This window comes from Emydura macquarii, unplaced genomic scaffold, assembly GCF_026122565.2.
Source record: "Emydura macquarii macquarii isolate MOO-44397 ecotype Brisbane River unplaced genomic scaffold, CSIRO-AGI_Emac_v2 contig_374, whole genome shotgun sequence".
Taxonomy (NCBI): Eukaryota; Metazoa; Chordata; order Testudines; family Chelidae; genus Emydura; species Emydura macquarii.
This window is the reverse complement of record NW_027130511.1, coordinates 2,748,209-2,770,355: the sequence shown is the minus strand read 5'-3', so window position 1 is coordinate 2,770,355 and position 22,147 is coordinate 2,748,209.

Genomic DNA, 22,147 nt, shown 5'->3' with positions numbered 1-22,147 from the left:
TCCACCACTTTCCCCACATTCACAGAGCCAGTCACCTCTTCATAGAAGGCAATCAGGTTGGTCAGGCATGACTTTCCCTTGGTGAATCTATGATGACTGTTCCACGATCACCTTCCTTTCTTCCAAGTGCCTTAAAATGGATTCCTTGAGGACCTGCTTCATGATTTTTCCAGGGATTGGGGTGAGGCTGACCGGTCTGTAGTTCCCTGGATCCTCGTTCTTCCATTTTTGAAGATGGGCACTATATTTGCCTTTTTCCAATCATCAGAGGCCTCCCCCAATTGCCACAAGCTTTCAAAGAGAATAGCTAATGGCTCTGAAATCACATCAGCCAACTCCCTCAGCACCCTCAGGTGCATTCCATCCGGCCCCATGGACTTGTGTATGTCCAATCCTTCTAAATAACCTTGGACCTGTTCCTTCAGCACTGCGGGATGTTCACCTCCTCCCCATTCTGTGCTGCTCTGTGCAGTAATCTGGGAGCTGACCTTGTCTGTGAAGAAAGAGGCAAAAAAGGCATTAAGTACCTCAGCTTTCTCCACATCCTCTGTCACTAGGTGCCTCCCCCATTCTGTAAGGGGCCCACACTTTCCCTAATCTTCCTTTTGTGCTAACATACCTATAGAAACCCTTCTTGTTCCCCTTCACGTCCCTTGCTAGCTGCAACTCCAATTGTGCTTTGGCCTTCCTGATTTCATTCCTGCATGTTCGAGCAGTATTTTTATAATCCTCCCTAGTCATCTGACCAAGCTTCCACTTCTTGTAAGCTTCTTTTTTGTGTTTAAGCTCACCAAAGACTTCTTTGTTAAGCCAAGCTGGGCACCTACCATATTTGCTATTCTTTCTGCACATCGGGATGGTTTGTTCCTGTGACCTCAATAAGGTTTCTTTAAAATACAGCCAGCTCTCTTGGATTCTTTCCTCTTTATGCAGAAGCCAACTACATCCTGAGCAGTGGCAATGAAGGCTTCCCCAAGGTATCCCTAGTCTTTGCCTAGAAGGACCCTTGCTAGGGGTGAAGTGACACCACTATCATCCTATACTACAGCTGCTAATGAGGGCCCTGATCCTGTAGTAACTCCATGAGAAGAGGCACCTGCCTAGGATCTCGTTGACTTCGGTGGGTCTCCAGCTGTGCACAGGGTCTTGCCACATTGTGCTCATTGCAACATCAGGGCCCTAGTGTGCAACCAGTTAGCAACATGATATGGTTCTAAACATGGTTTGTGTCTACATACAAAGTAGTTACTACTAAATGAGTTGTAGTCCCCTGCAGCAGAGGGGACTAAAATCTCCATTACAGTGCACTGGCTAGCTGCAGGTACTACAACATCACAAACACAATGTTATTTAGGCAGCATTAACGGGTAGTTAAGTCTCCATGACCCATTCATTTCCCGATGTCTCTGTAATGAGACTACCAACAAAGGGGCCAATTTACAGTATTAACATATTTAATAATGTCCAAGTGCATCAATTTGGCAGGAGATTACTATTCAGAGGAACTGTTCTAATGCTTCCTCCACAGTCAAAGCTATTTTGCCCCCACTGCTAATTTAGCTCATTTCATTTTAGAAATTCACCGCACTGGCTCAGATAACTTCAGACACTTGATCACTGTGCTGTTATTAAATAACTGCATGCTAATGGGATCAGATGAATTTTTTAAGCTTCATGTAATCAAAGACCAGCTGAGCCATCAAAACAGAAGTTAAAAGAAGAAATTTAAGACCAAATTCTTTCTTGCTGGCCATGGCTATTTCTTTTTTTAAAAACAGTTAATTGGATTTTATTGTTGATGAAAGGTGCTGGTAATGCCCTCTGTTTACTCACAGTACAGGGGTAAACTTCTTGCCTGCCCATGTTTCTCAGCTCTGAAAATCTGGAGGATCCATATCTAGGGGTAAAAAAGTAGGAACTGTAAAAGAGAAGCCTCTTGCCAAGTTCAATTGTTCACCCCCCAAAATAATGAGATTGGTTTAAAAATAATGAGATTTTAAAAATATGTATACATTTTAGTTTCTTTTGATTTGTTTTCTGAGCCTTTGGGGTGCACTTGCTCCTATTTTCAAGATTTTCTCTGCAACTATGAGGGCTACAAACTTACTTTTTAAAAAAAATGAAAGCTGAGATTCTCATGTAATTCAGTATTCCTTCATTTGGAGCATTAAGAAATCACTGAAACTCATGAGACTCATGATAAAATCATGAGATTTGTCAATTAATGCCAAGTATGTCATGTAAGGTGTTTTTGGAATGCTCATGACATACTGAACATTATTGTTATAGTAGTATGTTTCTTGCAATGTCATATGTGTGGTTATGAGGCTCTGTCATGTAATATTCCCAAATGTGTGTCTAATATGACCTAAATAGATCCAGGCAAACACTATAAAAAGCGGAGGTAAGTCACACCTCACTGAGGCATGCATAAAACAACTCAGCTGTTCCAGGAACAATGGACTGGCCTGAGCATCTGATAAAGTGAAGCTCATTTGACTCAAGTGGAGGAAACCATCTTGGACATTGCCGATCACCTGACCCCAGAGGGTGGCGAAGGAAGAGGTTAAAGGCAAAGACATTTTGGTCTCTTGAGCTCTCTCTTGTAATCCATCTACAAAAGAACATTAAGACTGTCCATTGGGGGGTAGTGGGGGAGGGATCCTGGTTGGGAGGCCATCCAACCAGCCTGTGGTAAGAACCATCTAAGACTGTAAGGCTACTGAAAGTGTTAAGCTTAGTTTAGAATGTGATTTGCTTTTATTTCTTCCTGATCAAATCTGATTTATAATCCTCCATTTTATAAGCATTTAAAATCTTTCTGTACTTAATAAACCTATTTGCTTGTTTTATCGAAAGCAGTGCATGTGGTTTGGGTGTTGTAGAGACTTCATTTAGAGTGACAGAGCTGGTACATATCAATTTATTTGATAAATTGACTAACCAATGCGCTTGCAGAGTCCAGTGGGCAGCACTGAACTCTGTAAAATGGCAATTCCTAGGGTTGCATCTGGGACTGGTGAGGTGTTTACTGGCATCATTTTATTGCATAATCCCATAAGCAGCTGGCCAGAAGCACTCACTCTCTAAGGTAACTGCCGCTGGCTTGCAGGAGGCTGTGCCTGGGTTGACCCAGGAGTGGGGGTTCACACAGTATAGCAAGTGCAAGATGGGCTCCAGGAGTGAGGGTTTGGGATGACACAGTTATACACCAGTCCAGACTGCAGAGGGGAATGTCACAGCAGTTTTTAAACATGACTCACACTGTCTAAATTAAAGCCCTGAGGGAACACTGTGCACGGTCAAAGTGCATTAGCTAACGCATTTAAAAACACGTTTTTCTAGATATGTCCTAAGAAACGTACGAACTAAAAGAAAGCTTGCCTTGGGGAAAGTACCTCATAAACCCTGGGTTTGATTTCTAAGTAATCATTATTCCTGTTGTGTAGATGGTGCTCTTCCCTTTTAGTCAATGATGAAGCAGCTCCCCAGCATGAGCTGCTGGGTTGTGCCATCTTTTTTCCACTTGAAATGTAAGATGAAGGCCTGAACCAGTTTTGGTCATTAAATGTCCCATGGCATTTTCCCAAGAGAAGCATTTTTTACCCTAGTGTCCAGGCCAAATATTGAGTAACTATTCTATCTCGCAAAACTCGTTCTGAGATTGGAAAACAGGTAATAAGGTAATCGGCATCCACTAATGACAGTGACACACACATGCACATGCATGCGCACACATGCACACACACACTCTTCATAAAAACACTTCATTTAAAGAATGTTGAGGTTGCAAAGTTTGGCACTTAGAAGTAAGAAAATGTCACAGTCAGAACTGTCTGTGGAACCTTAACATTGCCCCTTTTCGCACGTGCATTATGAGAGGTTCTTTAATCACAAACTCTATTGTTAAAGGTATATCACTGTCTGTTTGTGGTAGGGAGTGCTCAGTGAATGAGGCAGCTGTGGGATATTTGGGGTGGATCTTCCATTGCTGGAAACTGGCAAGCCTCCATTGATCATATTTTTATTCTCATCACTCAGTTTGTGGCCCCTCTGTCTTGCACACTGCATATCATCTAACCTCTGTGCTTGATGAAGAACAAGTCCTGCTGAAGAAACTGAGAACCCCTGTAGGACCTCATGCCCACACAGGACATGGAGCCTTGTTCAGAGAATCACAGAAATCAGTCAACGAACACCCAACAAGCCATTTAGAGCCATGGAACCTTAATATTTCACTTCGTGCTGTGGGACAGGGAAGAAGGCGGGGGCGGAGGAGAAGACTTTTTCACAGGAAGTCCTTGTTATACAATGGAATTCATCCTGCAGGGCTGGAAATCCTGGCAAGAGAGTGGTGTTCATCTTCTGGGGGCCTCAACAGGATTATTCCCTGCTGGAGATAGACCTGAGAGCCATGTTTGGATCAAGCTCTAGATTTCAGGACCCCCCATCTCAACCTCAAAGTTTGAAGATATTCAGATCCAGAGTTTGTATTTAACCCATTAGACAAATAGGGGCTAGATAAATAGGTGAGAAATTCAGCTCCAGGTTTGGGTTTGGATTCTAACTTCCACCCCAAAGTTTCAAATCTAGGGTTTTGGTTCAGGCCCATTCTGTTCCCTATTTCCTATTTTCCAGGGCTTTGTCCAATTTTGTTTTAAATGTCCCAAGCAATGGAATGTCACTGCTACCCTTGGAGATTAGAAAGTGTAAGGGATGCAAACTCTATTGTTTTAGTTTAATTCTAATTTGAGTAAGTATATCCTGCCTCCCTAAATCCCCTTTGCACTTCCAGTTGGACACAATATTTTGCCTCCCTTTCTCTGAATGGTGTAGCAGGTCACTGTTAAACACCTACTACACTCCACATACAAGAGGGCTATAATTCAGTGTCAAGTGATTCTCATCCATCCATCCATCCACCCATGCTCTTTGGAATCTCTTGATGTGAAAGCTGCTGTTAAGATAATAATAGGAGGAAAATATTAGATTTATTATTATCCATTTGGATCTTTCCTCTTACCTGGTATGAGATGGGACATGCTTGATGTGAGTTAAGTAATTCATTCTCTCTGTCTATCTCTAGATTACATGCACAGCCTCACCCTATTTTGATCCTTCCTGCCCTAAATGGCTCAGCTGTTTCCAGTTTTGCTTCAGGTACCTTGATTATTCTTCCTGATGTGTCTGTTGATGAGACGCTTGGCTTCGTTCAGTTACCTCTGTCATTCTCATAAATGTAGGTGCCTTTGAGGTGTCTAATTAAAGTCACAGGAAAACTGCAAAAAATCTGCCAGTCACAGCACTCCTGGCTGCCTTCTTTCTTTGCTGTTCTTAGCCCTTCATAACTGGTTTCCCTCTATGCATGATTATCCAGCTTGAGCTGATGTCCTGTCCAGTGTCCTTAAAAGAGTGACAGCTCCTTTTCTCTCGGGTTAGTCACATATTCCCAAGAACACTTTCAGCATAGATTGAGTTTATTCCCATAAACTACAGTTTTATAATCCCTTGTCAGCAGCCCCCTCTCAGTTAAATCAGGTGTTAGTCTGAGAGATTTTACTGATATCAGCTGCTGCAATATCACATGGGAAGAATGGCCTAGGTACCTCAGAGACTTGCCTAACACACCTTTAGGGATTTATAGGTTAAATCCAACATTTTATAATAAAGTCATAAATATATTAACATATAGAACTGAAGAACACAGTCAATTTTTTCTTAGTGAAAAATCCTATTGACATGAATGGGAGTTCTGGTTGAGTAAAAAAATGACTAAGTCTTCACAATTGGGTCCCACTGTTTGTACAGCACTTGATGATCTTTCAAGATGAAGATGCTCTATAAAGTTTGTGATGTATGTTGATAGGAGACTGTGATATCTTTCTTTTCTGTGTGCTGCACCTTTATATTTCAAAGAACACAGACAGTAGCCATTTTGTTTTCTGAGCTGTAGCCTGTCACAGAGGAGATGTGCATACAGTACTTCAATGTCATTTGGTCATTTCTCCTAATCTAAATTGAACTAAAAGTCATTCGTACAAAGAATATGGCTGGTGTTTGAGTATAGAAAATACAACAGAGACGGGTCTGGATCCAAACCTCTCTAAGGCACAGAGGGATGAGGCCTGGATCCACAGTTGCAATTCAGTTTGGCACTTCCTTATGAAGGAAAGGATCACGCCCTAATTACAACTAAAAAAGGGAATAAAACTAAAGGCATTCACCTCATAATCAGTTCTCCTAGTCCCTCCCACCAGAGTGTGTGACAATGGCAAAATCCCTGGTTCCTCATACATTGTGCCAAGGTTATGATGGTCAGCCAGTGAGTGATTACTGCCAAAAGTGCCATGCTTAGCTTTGTGAGCTGACAGACCCACACTTCGGCTGAAGTGGACACACTTCACAGTCTGTCTGCATTCTGCTGTCAGTGTTTGCAGATTTCCCTTCATGCCTGGGAGTTAATGGGAACACAAGCTGTAACACGCAAAACACATTTGGACTCATAAAATATGAATAATCCCACCTGGCAGGGACACATTCTCTTAATTGTATTTCAGGCTCATTTCCGTGCCATTTACCCAAGGCCCAGGCTTGAATTCCATTGGCTAAAGGTAACCAGGGGAATAATTTGTGTTTTAAAAATTGGAAAAAAAAAAAAAAAAAGGATGTCAGAATGTTTCCTGTCCTAGCTGACCTCCTCCATGTGCACAGAAATATGACAGCACCTCTTTGTCTACCCAGGAACATCCCCACTGCCTCTCTTCCCTGAACGAGCCAGCTAGGTCTGTCTGTATTCCCTTCCATAGAGCTAGATTGTGCCCTAGGTATTGCCAGGTTGCGTTAGAAGGGACTGCAGCTGAAGTCCTCAAAAGAAACCCAACCACATTTCCTGTTTTGGGTGCTGGTATGCAACTACACTACCCTTAAAAAGGGAGAGTCACACTAACACCTCTGTGCCCAGCTGGCTCTGTGCCATCACAGAAGGCAGCAGAAAAAAGCAGGCAGGGTCTACATTCGTCGTTGAAATTCTGACTAGCACCTCACCATATTACAATGCGAGGTCGTGAATCTTGGAGCGCTTGGCCAGAATTTGGCCTTTAGACTGTAAGATGCATGGGATCCTCCCCCCAGAAGAAGAGGTAGAGGGCAAAATGTGATCTGTGGTATATCAGTAAAATGCTGTGTGCATTTGCAGCATTATATGAGTGATTTTGTTTTGAATAATTCATAGCCAGTAATTTATACGGTGAATTTAACCTCCTTTCCTACCCAAAGAATGTCTGTGAGCAGATGGGGATTTCTCTATTATTTCAATTTATTCATCCAATATCTTTGTGCATGTTTTACTTTGTGGATTGACTGCAAAGATCCAGAATTTGAGGAGTGTTGCTTAGATGTGTTTGGTCTTAGTTAGTCACATTACATTGATTCTTGGTTGAGTCAGAGCATAAGCAGCTGTGGGAATACTCATGTGTACAAATGTACATTGTTTCCACCAATATTCCTGCCTGCGGCTTTGAAATTCACTGTCTGTCAATATTTGTACCAGTGGATCTAGAGTCCAACATCTTTCCTTGCCCATCTCTGTACCAATATTTGTACTTTACCTTGTCTAATCAACTTTATTCAACTGTTTTTCTTGCACTTTCACCACTAGGTGACAGTATGGCAACATCACTACAGAAACAGTGAGGATAGAAGGTTTGGTTTTGAGGCTTATACTTCAGCTACAGTGACAATATATTAATTATGGTAATTCCTTACTTACATAAATGTAGCCAAGTTAAACAAGATACAGGCGGAGTTTAACTTCTACCCACAGAGCCCCAATAGTGGGATTTCAGTAATGCCTGTGTCCTGTTTAGCTTGGCCATCACAGAGACTAACCTTTCACTGCTTGGCTGCTTTTGTAGCTCTCACACCTCTATACAACAAACAAGAATCATTAAGAAGTAAAAGTATGTCCCAGAATCCTGGGTCTGTGAAAGTGATGCATCCTAAATGGTCCTCAAGGTCTCAGAAAACCCAGGAACTGATCTTAAAGTGCACACACAGAAAAAGTATAGCAAAGCACCACTTGAACTAAAAGAGATTCTTCATTAACTGTTAATGGTATGGAATCTATATGACACATAGCTGAGCAGTTCTGATTCTATGCAGCAGAAGTCATTAGCACTTATATGCACAAGGTGACTCAAAGTACTTGTTTTAGAGGAGCTGGAGACTCCATGAAAATAGTCTCCCTGTTGTTTTGCTGATTGTGCTCTGGACCCAGTAACTTAAATGATGCTCACAATTGCAGCAGCACATCGTAGTGTGCACAGACCTGTGTTCTTTTTTTTTTTAATAGTAAATAGGTGGCAATGATATTTATATAATGCCTTCTGCCCCAAAAGATCACTTTGCATTTTGCAAATATAGTCGTTCAGTATCACTAAAATGCAGCTACCTCTGGTGTGGATGTTGGGAATATTTTGGCCAAGGACATAAAGGCAAAGCTGATTTATGAAAAGTGCCTTGGGATGTTTCATGTCCTCGCAGAGAAGACAGAACATTTGTTCTAACACTTTTCTATGAAAGGCCCTACCACAAAGCGAACTGCATGGAGCTGTTTAGCTGCCTCAGAAGGATGAAAGGCTGAAGCAGTCCTGCCAACATCTGACTCTGAGCGCAGGAGTCTAATTATGTCAAACCTGATGATTAGACCCTTAGGTCATCTCTTCCGGCCTCTTAATTAAAGCAATCAGACATAAGGCTGATAGCAGAACAACCATGGGAAAACATTTCCAGATGTGATTGGAAATTAGAGGAGAGTGGATGGTATGAAGCTATAGAGAAGCAATTCCAGATGGCAGGAACTGTTGAAGAGAAAGCTCTTGCACTGATAATGGAGAGACTGTGGCCATGTCTACATTATGGGGACTATAGTGGCATAGCTACAGTGCTGTAATTATGCCAGCGTAACCCTATAGTATAGAAGCAACTTACAGCGATGGAAGGGGTTTTTCTGTTGCTGCAGGGACACCACCTTCCCGAGCAATGGTATCTAGGTCGATGTAAGCATTCTTCTGTCAACGTAGAGTGTGTTTACCCCAGACGGTAGGCCAGCATAGCCCTGGTGCTCAGAGGTGTGGATTTTTCACACCCCTGAGTGCTGTCACTATGACAACCTAAATGTTATGTGTAGACCAGGCCTGTGTGAAGGAAGAGAGGAGGTAGCTTGGGGTGGAAAATGGAGGTATGTACAGAATAGATATCCTAGACAGAAAGTTGTTCCAATCTATGGGGAATCTGAACATGTAAAAGGTGATTCACTTTGCTCACAAGAGACTGCTTCTTCTATGCCTTTCACCTTATTATTTTATCTAATCTAATCTACCTACATAGCTCTACCACAATCTCCTCTAGAGCCTCTTTTCTTATGGAAAGGCAGGAGTTTAATGATTCTTCTTGCCTTGCCAGAAACCACTAGAAACAAATAAAGGCACTTGACCTGTACTCATGGAGAGGCAATTTTGTGCATGATGCAGAAACTAACCTAAGAAAAATATTTGTTTTCCTGATGACACAGAATAATGTTTTGAATTGGCTGAAACACCTTCCCCCCAATGTTTTCTATAGCACCTTTTACTCCAGCATCAATGGACTATGTTGATGTAAGTGTTGAAGTATCTTTTCCCCAGCCCCCTTTTCTTGCCTTTCCTTGCCACCATTCTTCCTCTCATCTTTCTCTCTAGTCCCCTTTCTCCTTATCTTCCCTAGTGCTGTCCATCTTTTCTCTCATCAACTCACTCAGATGCACACACATTAAAACACAGTGTCTGAAGGAGGAAACAAATCATCAGTGGACAGTGAAAAAAAAAAGAAACAAAGAGACAGTCCTGCTGGGCTGAGGTGGACAAAAAGGGCAATCCTATTGTGTTTGGAAAGGAAAGGCATGGCCCCAGCAGGAGAAATGGGGGTGAGTGGTGCTCTCCTAAACACTGGGTTTTGAAAAGTACTTGGCTTCTGAAAATCTGGATCTAGATCAGTGTTTTGTGGCTAGCTCATATCTTTCTACTGCAAATCTGCATCTGAACACCCTCCAACTATGGAAAAAAATTAGATCCATATCCAAACTTTGTAGCTCTGCCCATCTACTCTGCTCTACTTTCTAGCAACTGAACTTGGATTGAAATCTGAAGTTGGGCCAAGTTTCAAAACTGAGCTTGCTTATGGTTTCAGGTGGAAACTGGGCAAAACTTTGGCTGAGATTTGCGTTAGGTTTTGGGTTAATTCAAACCTAGAAACAATACTGCTACATGAAGCATTAAAAATCATTATCAGATCTCCTAAAATTGGCATGAGATTTAAAAAAGAAACAAATATTTGGGTTCTTTTTATTTGCCTTCTGGGTTTTGAGTCTTTCCGATGCACTCACATTTTGAAGCTTTGCCACTAAAAGGGCTAGAAATTTACTCTTTTTAAAATTAAAGCTGAGATTCTCAAGTATTCACATGACTGTGGGAGCTGGGGCTTTAAAAAGACACCAAATATTATGAGACTCAGGATAGAATCTCAAAAGTTGGCAAGAAAAACTCAGTGTGAGAATCCCACATGAATGAAACCAAAACCCCAGTTTCTCTCTGAACCCCAGAAAATGAAAACTTCTGAACTCTGCACAGCCCTATACTTTATAACAGAGCATGGTTAAAATTATCCCTGATTTAAACCTAATGAAGTCTTTAGATTTACTCTAGATTTACACTGGTATCACCGTCAGAAGAATCTGTCCCAAAGAATAATCACGACCGCTTGAACTGCTATAGCTGCCTGTTTTACAAGGTGTTTTAATCTCATTGTAATCATGAAACTGACAAACTAGAACTAGAGAGTAAGTCTGCTCTTCATGAGGGTCTTTTTCTTTCCCCCTTGAGTGAGATGAATAATATACTTGCTTGTATCTCACACATAATTTTAGCTATCCAGAAATGAAACATAATGTACTGCAATTTTCTCTTTGCTGCTCTGTACTTTAACAGGGGGCATTTTAAATTATGTTCAGTTACCGAAGAGCCAATATCTCAGGATCACACAAGCAGATAGAAGTCTGGAATTTGTACCAGTGTTTTATAAGAGGGAAATTTCTGTGAATGAAAAGTAACAGTAATCTCCAGCTGCCCAAGTTGATAAACACATTACAGAGGTGGCATGTTCTCTAGTAGGTACAACAAAATGCTGGGGCATATGAGAGTTTTTAAGTTCAAAGGAACTCAGTGAAAGACATGCTGCTTTTTTGTTTTAAAAGTGGATTTAGGGCTGGAGAAAAGGGCAATATGGAAAATGTCAAGAAATGAAGGTTTTCTTAATTTACAGAACAGATAACAGCTAGAGCAGTGATAGTACAAGCTTCCCTCATGCTGCCCTGATAAATGCACCTTACATCTTGAACGGGAGAGAGCTCTGTTGTTTTTATGCTCATTCAGTCCTTGGCATCCTTGCAGAGACTTCCACCAGGAATCGGATTGAGACCACCTATGTCTTTTAACGAGGTCATTGCACAGCCATCAAGCAGAACGACTTTCACATCTGGGCCAGATAGGAACAAATGTCCCTGCAGTGAAGGACTCTGTCGCTCATTAACAATCACATGAGCCATGTAAATCCCTTAGCCACATGCTGTCTGTGCTTTGAGAGATCTGGGGTAAAAATGAATGGTTAGGAAAAAGAAAGGTGTAAAATGAGAGACATATAGTCAGTCACAAATAGGTAACCAGCTTTGTTTCTTAGTGTGCAGCTGGTTCATCCAAATCACCCTAATGCGGATGCAACTCATATTCAAAACCTTGCAGAATGCAAATATAATTAATCCTTTCTGTGTGCTTGCTGACAGCTGTATGCACTCAAGTGTCCTAGGATTGTTTCAGCCATACTATAACCAGTGTCCTCTGTACATCTGATTTCCCCTTCTCACCACTGGAGCTCAGCAGAGAGAGGATAACAGTGGGTCTTGGTGTAAAGTCATAGAGTTGAAAGCCAGAAGGGCCCACCAGATCATCCATTCTGACCGCCTGCATATGAAAGGCCACCAACACCACCCAGCACCTGCACACTAAATCCAATAAATCAAATTAGATCAAAGTATTACAGCCCACAGGAAACTAAACTATTGTGTGACACAGGCAGAGATTAGGCAGGAATGAGGTGCACCAAGGCCCCAGGACCGCACTGGCAAGGAATTCATTAAATGAGGGCTTGACCATACTTAAAATGCTACAACAGCTGCGCTGCTGTAGAGCTTCAGTCTAGAGTGCTTCAGTCTAGAGTGACACTAACTACCCTGACAGGAGGAGTTCTCCCATTGGCATAGGTAATCCACCTCCCTAAAGGTGGTACCTCGTTTGATCGAAGAATTTTCCTGTTGACCTAGTGCTGTCTACATGGGGACTCAGGTTGGTTTAACCACACCGCTCAGGGGTGTGGATTTTTTTTACTCCTTACTGATGTAGTTAAACTGACCTAATTTTGTAGTGTAGACCACGCCTGAGATACATCCATATAATCCCAACAAGTAACCCACACCCCATGCTGAGAGGAAGGTGAAAACCCGCCGGCGTCTCTGCTGGTCTGGGGCCAAATTCCTTCCTGATTATTTATGGTGATCAGTTAAACTCCGAGCATGTAAGGAAGAACAAGCCAACCAAACACTTAAAAGAGAGGCTGCTCGACACCACCTCAGAGCACTGGCCCACCCACCCAGTGTCCCATCTCCAGCTGTGGCCCTCTCTCATAGAATCATAGAACTGTAGAACTAGAAGGGACCTCGAGAGGTCATCTAGTCTAGTCTCTCCTGCATTCATGGCAGGACCAAGCATTATCTGGACCATCCCTGACAGGTGTTTGCCAAACCTGCTCTTAAAAATCTCCAAAGATGAAGATTCCACAACCTCCCTAGGCAATTTATTCCAATGTTTAGCTACCCTGACAAGTAGGAAGTTTTTCTAATGTCCAACCTAAAATGCCCTTGCTGCAATTTAAGCCCACTGCCTCTTGTCCTATCCTTAGAAGTTATGAGAACATTTTTTTCTCCCTCCTCCTTGTAACAACCTTTTATGTACTTGAAAACTGTTATCATGTCCCTCCTTTGTCTTCTTTTCTCCAGACTAAATAAACCCAATTTTTTCAATCTTCTTTCAGAGGTCATGTTTTCTAGACCTTTAATAATTTTTGTGGCTCTTTTCTGGACTTTCTCCAATTTGTCCAAATCTTTCTTGAAATGTGGCACCCAGAACTAAACACACTACTCCAGCTGAGGCCTAATCAGTGCGGAGTAGAGCGGAAGAATTACTTCTCGTGTCTTGCTTACAACATTCCTGCTAATACATCCCAGAATTATGCTTGTTTTTTTTGCAACAGTGTTACACTGTTGATTCATATTTAGTTTGTGATCCACTGTGACCCCCCAAGATTCCTTTCTGCAGTACTCTTTCCTAGGCAGTCATTTCCCATTTTGTATGTGTGCAATTGATTATTCCTTCCTAAGTGGAGTATTTTGCATTTGTTCTTTTAAAATTTCATCCTATTTACTTCAGACCATTTCTCCAGTTTGTCCAGGTCATTTTGAATTTTAATCCTTTCCTCCAAAGCATTTGCAACCCCTCTCAGCTTGGTATCATCTGCAAACTTAATACGTGTGCTCTCTATACCATTATCTAAATCATTGATGAAGATATTGAACAGAACCAGACCCAGAGCTGATCCCTGCGGGATCCCACTTGACATGCCCTTCCAGCTTGACCGTGAACCACTGATAACTACTCTCTGGGAATGGTTTTCCAACCAGTTATACATCCACTCTATAGTAGCTCCATCTAGGTTGTATTTCCCTAGTTTGTTTATGTGAAATTCATGTTAGAGAGTATCAAAAGCCTTACTAGAGTCAAGATATACCACATCTACCACTTCTCGCCATCCACAAGGCATGTTACCCTGTCAAAGAAAGCTATCATGCTTCAGAGGATGGAGACAGATAAACAAACATAACCCCAGGATACGTAAGGTGGAATAAAATCCCTTCCTGACCCCTGCAGGTGATTGGCAGGGACTGGCTGAAGCCCTGGAGTTTGAGTAATCGACGTATATTTCTGTAATTAACATTGGTGCTGAATTTGTAGATCATACATTTGAGGAAACTTCAGGCTGGGGGAAATCTTCAGAGATCAGGCTTTATGTTGGAAATACTAACAAAAATGGCACCCTTTGCAGTGTTTTGTTCATTTCCTCCTTCAAATCTTTCCTTCAACACCCATCTCTTTCATATCCCTTTCTGTCTCCAAATCAGCAACATTTTTTTTGTGGATACCAACACATTTCTTTTTATGTTTGACCCTATTCTTATTTTATTGAAACTAGGTCACACAGCACTAGTAAGTAGCTGACTGGATTATTATTATAATTCTCACAGTTACCATAAAAGTTGGTACTACATTCAAATTCAAGGATCTCAAAGCATTTTACAAATATTAATCAATTAAGTAAGCCTCTTAACATATTCAAAGATGGGCAGTTTTATTATCCCTATTTTATGGATGGGGAAACTGAGGCACAGAGCTATTAAGTGATTTGCCCAAGGTCACACAGTGAGTCAGAACAAAATCTAATTCTCCTGTGTTCTAATCCTGGGTTAATCATAAGAGCACCCATGCCCTTCTCACTTGCGTACAGACCATTCATCCTATTTGTTGTATATTTCATATTCCTCTAATAGAATTAATTTATTCAAGTTGTTAGAAAAGTCATAAATTAAATATTTCCTCCTCATCTGCGCTCCTGTAAATCTAACTGATTCTGTTTTGGAGGTTTCATGTATCTCTCTGACGCTGTGTGAAACTTGAGTTATCTTCACAGGTGTTCATGCAAATTTCTCCTTTGGTTCCAGCTTATGTGATTTCTCATCCTCTGAGTCTTGTTGTGAACTTCAGGTCCAAACAATTTCAAAATACCAAGCAAAACATGGCTGAGACCAAAATGTTTTACCCAGTCTTGCAATGAAATAGTGCATCATAAAACAGCCATGATCCTGTTGAAACTTGACTCAGGCCTGTGCACTTTTTAATGAACATCGTCTGAGTCTTGAGTTTGTGCAGGAAACATGAAAACAGGTGAGTTCTGTGTAGTTCACAGTTTTTCCAGTCAGTTCACATGGTTCTATTTGTAACATCTATTGCCACAGGAGCATGAGAGCTGCTTCCAAGAAGTCATCTGGGATAGATCTGTCAGTGATAATTGATTATAGCAAATATCTCCCAACTATCCTGTGGCTGACAGAGTCCTGGATGAAATACTGGTTGGCTGACACATCTGGAACCCAATCAATCCACAGAGTTAATCAACATCTGGAAATATTAACAGTTCAGGCTGAGGAAAAACAGGTGACTGCCTGATGGAAGTTCACTAGCTAGAGAGCAGCTCAAAGGTTACCACTGACTTGAGAGTTATACACATATAAATTTGTCTAAGTCAATATACTGAACCATTAATGTGCGGCCTGAGTGGGCTGGGATGTCATCAGGACCCTGAGATGTATTTACAGACGTTTTCCTAGTTGCCAAATTAACGTTTCCTTTTATTGTTCTATGTAAAAACCAATATGCATTAAAAAGAAAATGCAGCAGGAGTTAAATTCAGAGTTGATGTAAGTGGTGATGTCATTTACACATCAGAACACTGGTATAAATCATTGTAGCCTGGTGTAAACTATATGCCAAAGGGGCAGAATGGTCAGGTCACAGTAAGGTAGGAAACAAGAGAGCGTAAGAGAGTGTAAGTACGGGAGTTGTTGCTATTTATTTATCTTGCATCATAACTTTTGCTGCTACATCCCTGTCCTTCCACTCTGCTGGTGTGTAAATTCGACCATTCTGCTAAAGTGTAATTTACCCAGCCACTTATGTTATCTCTTAAGTTATCCCCCAAACATTGGCTCCTCTCCTTCTTTCAGGTCCTTTTTATAATACTTCTGGACAATTGCACAGTGCTGAACATGGGATGGAGTACAGTGTAGGGATCTTTTCCTTACCCCTATAGTGATCAGTTTATGCTATGAAGCATGAAGTTGGACCATCATGTGAGTTAACCTCTAGAGACAAAACCATGTATAGAATGTACCCTACCCTTCCTCTCAACCGAGTGGAGGGTGTGACTGACCTAACAGAACAACTCCCCGTCACTGCAATCACAGTTTCCTGTTTGGATTTAACCTTTCACTTTAAGGCTAAATTGACTAATGTAGTAAAAATGCTGCAGGTGAATTGTACATCTACCCAGATGTGGTGACATGGCAAACGTGTTCAGTTTAACAGTTCCTCAGACATTCCTTCTCCCTTGTTCTGTGTCTCCCCAATGGTTTTTAGAAGGTGCATACATTCCATAACAAGGGGATCATCTGTGATAGATGGATGATTTGGCTCCTGATTGATTTCAGTTTGGATGAAGTTTAAAGAAACCTTTACCATTGGCACATGAACCTTTTCAGCCGAAACACAAATGTATTTGGCATGCCTAGGGCCAGCCCATGAGAAAGAAAGAGAGAGAGAGAGAGGAAGCTCTTCATCTCCACACTTACTCTTCCACTGTTACTTTTTTAAAAGATAAAAAACCCCAACCCAAATCTGCAATCAATTTACGATCTAATGTCATATAATTGCTATGCTATAAATGTGAGCAATTGATCATCCTGGATTAGCTAATAATGGGATAAGACCATCCTGTGTGGAAACACACAGCTTGCCAAATGCATATGCTGCCAAAATGTCTGATCAGGGCTCTAATAAATGCTCTTTCTCCTTAAACTCTGGTTACTGCTGGAAAACAGATTATAAAAATGACACCTTCTTACTCAAAAGACAGTGGGATTAATGATACCCTGATTGCATTTTTGTACCATTGTTTATACCTGTTCAAAGTGGGTGTAAAACATCATCATAGCAGAATGCTTCGCTTGCTCCTATGGCAGCATTCAGCACTCACTTTGCACAGTGTAAACGATGACATGAGGTGGAAGGTAAGGGAGAGCCAGGCCCAGAGTTTGCTCCCTGTCTGTCTCAGGATACTGATCTGCTTGCTTTACTCAGACAAATAGTTCTCTACTGCTGTTAGCACTAAAGACCCAGTACAGCCACAGGCCAGTAAGTTGGGTTCTGGTATGCCCTGTGGATAATCAGCAAAATGGTCAGGTAAATTCTGCTTGAGAAATCTTTATTACTAGAGATGATTAGAGAGACAGGAATGGCAGAAGTGGATTTGCAGATCCCAGGTCGAGTTAGAAAAATCATTGTATGACTTGTAATCTCAGCTAATTTGATGTGGAATCACTGACAGATAATGAAGTACGGAACCCCTCATAGTTCTTTGACAATCACTCTTTTGATCCTGCCCTGACTGAGAGCTGACATGAATCAACGTTGCTGCTGGCAGCAGAAAGTCCAGTGTGGGGGAGGTTGCAGTGTCAATCCATTTCCAAAGTGGATTAGTGATGGCCCATTTGTTTAAACATAAAGGGAAAAGGTAAGTGCATACGCAGCTGTCACAGCACCGACACCTGGGAATCTAGTGCTCCACAATTACACTTGGTTCAGATTCATGGTTTCTTTGCTGTCTCCTTCCCTGCACAAATCTATCAGAACAGCAATGTGCTTTAAAGGAGTCTGGATTCTTGCCCAACGACACAAGTGGTGAGAGGACAGAGGGTCAAGATTGGCAACTTGCAAAACACTGCAAAAATCTTTTTTTCTATGTGATGTGTGTCCTCCCACTCTGTCTGCAGTAAGTCATTGGCAACAAGGATCGCCCAGTACCTGCCCACATTTTATTTACATCCTGGTGCCAGGCAAAAATTAATGAGCAAGCTGCTGGGGGAAAAGTTAGACACAGAATACCAACAAGACAAGCGGTATCACAGCAGGTGCCTGGGAAACCCACTGGGATTCTAGGCTAGACAGGAGTGGAAGGTGAAAGTTTAATGAGCAGGTGAGTGCTCCCCCAGAGGCTCAGATCAGGCACCAGTGCTAGGGAATGAATGAAGTTGCCATGGAGAGCAAAGCTCAAGATCCCAGCTGGGTGCTTGAACACAAAGTGGAATAAAATAGCAAACAGGGTAACAATTTCAAGTTCTGAGCAAGAAAATGGAAACTTCCTTCCCACACAGAGCTGGCTGGGAAAAGGTAAGTTTGTTTCAAAGAAATTAAAAGAAAAAGGCAAAAGAGTTTTCATTTCATTTGAAAAGTTTCAAGACATTTTGAAATTTTTCATTTAGTGTTGGTGGGGAAAATCCCACTTTCTCCTATTTTAAAAATCCTCTCATCCTCCTTTTTCCACTTGGACAAGGTAGGGGGAAAAGTAACAAAAGTGTGAAAAAGTAGGATGTTCCCCACAATTTTTAAATGAAAAAGCTAGAATTTTTTGATCAGCATTTTTTCATTTTGAAAAGTAATTATAAACCAAAACCAAATGATTGTGTTTCATCAGAAACCCACGGGCTGGGGCTCATAGGCCTAGGTCACTACTTTTCTGAGAACTAGGAAACCTTGGCCTGACAGATGATGTCCTGCCACCCCTGCGTCCTATGTCACTAATCCTGCTATTTCCTAGTGGGCTGTCCAAACAGATCCAGCATTAGTATCTGGAAGCAATCTTCAGATTTCATTTTTGTACATTTTTGCACAACAAAACCTAACTGGCTCTGTAGGAGAAAAGCCAATTTGTCTGAGCACTGGCAGAGGGAAAAGCTTGTATGCAGAGTGGTACAAGGACAGCAGCATCACACAAAGAAGCAGAACTGAGTGGGAGGGCTCGGAGGTTGGCTGGCTGGGGGTGGAAGGAGAGGACTGGGAGGTCCCAGAATTGATTCTTACCGCGGGTACATTTGTTAACAGAAGGATTAATAAATAAGGTTGATCATATCCTTATTACAAATTGCAGCATCTGCAAGTCAGACTCTTGACTTTGCATTTAACTCCAAGGACTCACAGTCTGGATTCAAATGAGCATCATCAATACACCTAATACTTACTGGTGTCATTGACATCAAAGCAATGCCAAAGCTGCTGTCCTTGGTGCTGGTGATTTTTCACACTGACACTGAACTTGTGCTGCCTTTTTTGCTTTGAAAGTAACATTTCCAGCTTAACCAACGAGAGCCCTGTAGCACTTTAAAGACTAACAAATTAACAGACTAACACGGCTACGCCTCTGAAAATTTCCAGCTTAGGTTTCCAAGTATATGAACTCCCCTGCATTCAGATAGGAGCTTCTATTAACATTACTTTCCCCTTCCAAGGATCCTGACTCCCTCAGTGGTGTTTACAGATCCTGGTAAAAGAAAAGAGTTAATTTCTTCACATCTTTCAAAAGATGGTATATGAGGAAGAACAGTAATTAAAAACCAGGCACTTTAATTGATGGGTGAGTCCACTTCATGTCAAAGATCCTGGAATTATTCACTAGTTGGGACCAGAGCAGATTGGGCTAAAGGGGTTGGAGTTGTATATAAAATAAAGAGGTGGTAGATGGTGAGAATATACATGTCACCTTATCTCTCTCATGGAGAACAGTGCTAGAATTTTCTCTGTATAAACTTCTGAGTAGGAATAAAACTTTTCCTCTCTTTATACAGCATTGTATAAACATCTCATAAAGTAATGAGCATTCATAGTTGAACTGCACATTCACTGTGATTGTGGGAATTGATTCTGATCTTCCACATCAGCATAAATCATTGAGATCAACAGAGTTGTGAATGTCAGTGGAGGTTTAAAGGTGTAAAACTGCTGAAGCTTCAAAATTAGGTCCACAGTTTATTTCGATGATCAGACAACATACAAAATATTTTGCCCTGATGTGCCACAGGGGTAGGCTGATTAGAGAAAGGAAGAAAGGTGATGGATGAAACAATCTGAACACAGCTGTCCTTTGACAATAAGCCATTCCAAACATAACAGATTATTCCAATCAGAGCACAACTAAATAAACAACACAAACTAATCTGTAGCAATATAGTTTCATTATTTTAAAAAGACAGTTTAGGTGCCAAATTATTGTTTTGTAAAATAATAATAATACACTTTTACAAAATCTTATATGGATGGAAAAAATTGTCACAAATTGCAAACAACAACAAAAATTAAGTAAACATATTTAAATTTGGATGTAAACATTTTTTGGCAGTGTTTGCAAGGCCAACACAAGGGAATTATATTAGTGCTCGAGAAAATGGAATTGACTAGGAACCCAAATAAAAATGACTAGCCTACTTGTATTGTTAAATATGCATGGAGTGAAAAAAGTACACAAATAGCATGGTATGGAGAAAATCAGATTTTTGAAAAATTCTCTCTTTTTTAATAATATAAAATGTTAGCGATACAGGCAAGAATATTTTATTTTTAACTTGGAAGTGTCCCTTAAAAATAGAGCTGACTCTGTAAGGAGACCACCATGTATTTCCTGAATGGAAAAACCCTCTCCATCCTGTCCCTGCTATCTCCAAGGTTGTGGAGCTGCTGAGCACTCCTGAGAAGGGGGAAACTGAGGCAGGGCTGCTGCAGAGACACACCAGGCTATGAGAGGATGCTCTGCAGGTGGTGATCCTATTACACCATTTCTCTACCTCTTGGTGCTTTGTTCATCGTTGCCATTTCAATCAGAGGAGGGCTTCGCTTCTGAGTGTCTGTCCTCCTGCTCTCTATCCAGTAGCAACTTCCAGAGCTTCTTGCCTGGAGTCTGTCCCTTCTCGCTCCTCCACAGTCCTCTGCTCTTTTCACTTTCCCAGAAGGCCTGATTTAGTCACATGATCCACCTGTCACATGACATTGCCCATTCTGTTCACTTGTGGAGGTGCACTAATTGTTTCACACTTGGGTATTGGTCCATCTCCCCTCAAAGGGGCCAGCCACCTTATGACAGATGGTAAAAGATTTATTCCCCATCCAATAACCCCCTGTCTGCAGATATTTCCAGGATCAACTTTGAATTTAATTGAAACTGAAACCAAACATTACTTTAAGGCAAGAGAGAAAATGTAGCCTTTTTCTTTCACAGATTCCTCGATCCACACTTCCATTAAGTAAAATAACTAGCCAGTGACTTGCTGTCTCGGTGGATGAGCAGGATAGCACATACGTACTTGTCCATAAGTGGTAAGCAACTGTTGGATTTTAAACTGGAAGTTGAAGACTGATACATCAAATGGACATTGGTGTGCATTACTGGAAACTGTCTTGGAAACATATGCCGGAGTAAAGATTGGGGAAAGGTCCATGAAGCAGGTATGATTTTTGGTATCTCTTGCCACCAGGTGAAATTGAAATTTTTCAGATCCATCCAGGTTGTTCTGTAAGAAATTATCTTTGATGGCAGAGCTTGTCACTTAGACTGAACAGAGACTCATTTGATAGTGCCTAGGAGGTCCAGATGAGGAATTGGTGCCTCATTGTGCCTGGCAGTGTACAAACATATAATAAAAGGCAGTATCTGCCCCAAAGAGCTTTCAACCTAAACAGGTGTTCTTCCCTCTAAGTCAGTACTGACTCTCTGCCCTCATGTAGTTTTAGGAAATGCTGGAAGTGTCATCTTTCATACGGGATGTAAAACTGAGGTCTTGTTCAGTTGTTGTCATTAATGATCCCATAGAACTTTTTTTTTGAAGTATAAGGATGCTATCTTGGGTGTTCTGGCCATTTAAATTCTGGCTAGCAAAATTCCTCTTTCAGTTTAAATCTGATAGGTTATTCTCCTTTACCTCCTGTCCTGACCAGCTGTGTGGTGTTGCTGCACCCTGTTAAACTGTTACCGCATTCCACCCTAGAAGTGGCCGCATTTTAGTACTTGGGTAAAGGGAGTTTCTATGTTTTGTAAGGTACTTTGGGTTTCAAATTCTTATAAAAATATTCTTGAAGACATATGCCTAAATCAAAATTTGGCTCTGGAAAAGCTCTGGAAATGCAAAAGCTCTGGAAGTATTTCAAATTGTTAGATGCTGAATGGTGCCAAGAACTGAAGTTCTCAGCCTTTTTCAGTTGTCAGAATGGAGTGTGGTTCTGCTATACAGCTGTAGATCGTAACACAAAGGCTTTATTAATGAGAGAACATCATGGCACTGGCCCTGATCTGG